General features: G+C 43.3%; 1 non-coding gene across 1 annotated transcript; it reads right to left on the reverse strand.

The window, feature by feature from the left end:
- Positions 1–389: 389 nt before the first annotated feature.
- On the reverse strand, positions 390–496 carry LOC120259620. The gene has a single exon (XR_005536177.1). It is a non-coding gene; the product is annotated as a small nucleolar RNA R71 (small nucleolar RNA).
- Positions 497–3,739: the final 3,243 nt, after the last annotated feature.

Here is a 3,739-nt window from a genome sequence, read left to right on the forward strand (position 1 = left end):
CGATGCCTAAATTCAAATAAACACATCAAATGCACAAATCGACATCAAAAGATAATATAAATTGCATGAGAATGCTCATGGATTGTAGGAGTAAAAATGATATATTTAGGCACTTATCAGGCTTCATCGAGATGTGACAGTAGTCAGCACAGTTTAATGGTTTGGCCAATCAGAATCCAAACAATGATATTGAGAACTTCTTGGAAGTGTGTGACATGTTCAAGATTAATGGAGTAATAGATGATGCTATCAAGTTGAGAGCTTTCCCATTTTGCTTAAAAGAAAAAGCGAAGCAATGGCTATATTCATTACCTAGAGCATCAATCACTACATGGGAGGAGATGGTAGAAGCTTTTCTTGCCCGATATTTCCCTCTCAGAAAATCTACGAAGCTTAGGAATGAGATATCTTTATTTGTGCAAATGGAATTGGAGTCTCTTTTTGAGACATGGGATAGGTTCAAGGAGCTACTGCGGAAATGTCCATAGCATGGGATCCCCAAGTGGATGATTATTTAGACTTTCTACAATGGTTTGAACCAAGCACAAAGCAGTTGCTTGATGCTACAGCAGGAGGTACCTTAGGAAGCAAGACCCCTCAAGAAGCCCAACATCTGATTCAAGAAATGGCTATGAATAGTTATCAGTGGAACACACGGGACCAAAAAAAGGTGGCCGGACTTCATGAGATTGATGCAGTCGCATTATTGGCGGCCCAAGTTGAGTCATTGAGCAAGAAGTTAGACACTCTAACTTCTCCTAGAGTGGCGGCTATAATGAGTTGCACTGGGTGTGGGGAAGGACATGCGCCATCTGATTGCCCTATTTTAATTGGTGATACCACTTCCTTGGAATAGGTTGATTTTGTAGGTAATGCAATGAGAGGTCAAGGTAATCCATATAGCAATACCTACAACCCAGGGTGTTGGAGACACCCATACCTTTCTTGTAGTAATCAAGGGCAACAGAAGGCTATAGCACCATTGGGTTTCCAACAACAACAACAACAACAAGCCCCGAACATGGAGAATAGAGTTTCAGGGTTGGAGAATCGGATGACCGATTTAGAGAAGGCTTTGACCAAGTTTATTCAATCGTCAGATACAAGATTTCCATCGGTTGAAGCCACACTTCATAACCACACCGCATCATTGCATAACTTAGAGAATCAAGTGGGCCAAATTGCGAAGTCACCTTCGGAAAGACCTCAAGGGAGTTTTCTTAGCAACACGGACATAAACCCAAGAGAACTTGTGAAGGCAATCACTTTGAGAAGTGGTCGTGAAGTTTAGAGTAGGCTCCCTAGTGAGAAGACCAATATTGAGACACTCGAGGTTGTGGAGGTTGAGGAGAGAGCCAAAGAGAAAGAGGTGGCATCCCCATCTTATAAGCCATGAATTCCTTATCCTTCAGGATTGAGGAACAACCAAAATGATGAGCAATATAAGAAGTTCTTGGGTTTATTCAAGCAGTTGTACATCAGCATCCCATTTGTGGAGGCGTTGTCTCAAATGCCTCACTATGCAAAGTTTCTCAAGGACCTCTTGACCAACAAGAGGAAGTTGGAGGATAGCACATCTGTGATCTTAGATACTTTATGTTCGGCGGTGTTGCAAAAGAATATGCCGAATAAGAAGAAAGACCTCGAAAGCTTCATCATTCTGTACGACATTGGTAGTTTGGGTGACGAGAAGACATTGGTAGATTCAGTGGCTAGCATCAACGTCATGCCTTATACTTTCTTTCAAAACCTAGGCTTAGGAGAGCCTAGGCCCACTCGGATGACAATTCAATTGGCTGACCGAACAGTTAGACATCCGAGGAGCATTATTGAAGGCGTACTTATGAAAGTTGACAAGTACATATTTCATGTGGACTTTGTGGTGTTGGATGTTGATGAGGATGCCAAGTTTCTATTGATACTTGGGAGGTCATTCTTTCACACTTCCAAGGCTCTTATTGACATGGACAGTAGGGAGTTGACACTTAGAGTTGGTGATGACAAATTGACATACCGTCTCGCCGAGGCCACGCGGCATTCTCTTGACTTTAACGATACTCTATATTTTCTTGACACCACTGATGAGTTCGTTGATGAATATGTAAAGAAAAAGATGTGTCCAAACCCATTTGAGGGTTTGCTAAATCAAGAAGTGGAGAATGAAGAAGTCTTATTACTTGGTCTAGAGGACAAGTTGCAACCTGCCCCGGGGATCATGAATAGGATGGTCCAAAAGATGAAGTGAGCAAGAGGACGTCACAAGAAGCACCCCAATGCTAGTGGGGATGTGCATACATGGAGTAAGGGTGACGGATCCTTGTGTGGTAACAAGCTTGATAACTCTCCCTCTACCTTGAAACAATTATGTGCATCGTGCTTCCAAGTTGTAGGTAAGAGGCAACCTTCATCTATGAGCCCCCATGAGGTAAGATCAGGTACGATAAGCTTAGTGACGTTAAACAAGCACTTCCTTGGAGGCAACCCAAGTCTAAACTGTTTTTCTAGATCTTAGTTTTAGTTTTGCATGAATAAGAGCTTTAGTGTTGGTGTCTTGATTTGTACATGCTATTGATGTGTTTTTCTCGTGGATTGTTGGTATTTTAGTGTGTTTTATTATGATTGGCAAAATTTTTAGGCTGTTTGAGCATGTTTCCATGATTTTTTGGTCAGTTTTTCATAGTATACGCAGGCTCTATGTGTGTATGAGTGTGCAGAAATTTTACTGTAAAGTTTGTAATTTCTTTTCTAAGTCATCCAAAGAAGACACACGGCCATGTGAAATTTTCACATGGACATGTGTTTCTGTTCAAAGCTCGACTTCTCCATCCCGAGAAGACACAGGAGCGTGCGTCTGCCCCTGTGAGTAACCTTGTGACGGTCACACGCCCGTGGGTAATTTCCACAGGGGCTTGTGGATCTCTGCGGGGTTCTCAGACTCTATCCCAAGAGCACACAGGGGCATGTGTATGCCCCTGTGGATGACACTGTGAACTCCACACGGGTGTGGGAAATTTCCACACGCCCATGTGAAACTCTAGAGAGACTTCTCCTCCATCCCGAGAGCAAACAGCGGCGTTTGAGTGCCCTGCGAGATACCCACAGCGAGGCATCCACATGCCCATGTGGAATTTCCACAAGGGCGTGTGGAACACTTAGCCAAATTCTCGGGAGGACAGAGAGGCCACAGGGGCGAGTGGGCACCCCTTTGGGTCGGGCACACGGGCGTGGGTAATTTCCACACGCGGATGTGGATGCGTTTAGAGACAAGCAGATGCTATCCTGAGAGCACACAGGGGTATGTGTCTTGGTCGATTGAACGCAAGTGTACGGGATTCCCAAGTAATACCCTGTGAGTGACACAAGGGTCGTAGTATTCCACGGGGCTAAGGAAGTATTATTACTCACTCTTCATCTATTATCTAGCCTACAATTCTTAGTATGAAGAATGAATGAAATAAAATAAAATAAACTAACTAATCTATGGTTGGGTAACTAGCACATGGATGAAAACAAACAAGGGAGTATCAAGCATGAGAAGGGAGTATTTGGACAAGGAATCCACCTAGGGTTGTCATTAAGTCCCGAACTAGGATGAGTTAAAGATGCATTGATGATAATTGAGACCTAGAGACCTCGTGAGTAGATTAGCCCCAATCTTTCGGTGACTAACCCTACGATCCCATATGAATATCAATCGGAATCTCTTCGGATTAACACACCTATGATCACATTAAGTTCT

Source organism: Dioscorea cayenensis, chromosome 4 (genome assembly GCF_009730915.1).
Source record: "Dioscorea cayenensis subsp. rotundata cultivar TDr96_F1 chromosome 4, TDr96_F1_v2_PseudoChromosome.rev07_lg8_w22 25.fasta, whole genome shotgun sequence".
Taxonomy (NCBI): Eukaryota; Viridiplantae; Streptophyta; class Magnoliopsida; order Dioscoreales; family Dioscoreaceae; genus Dioscorea; species Dioscorea cayenensis.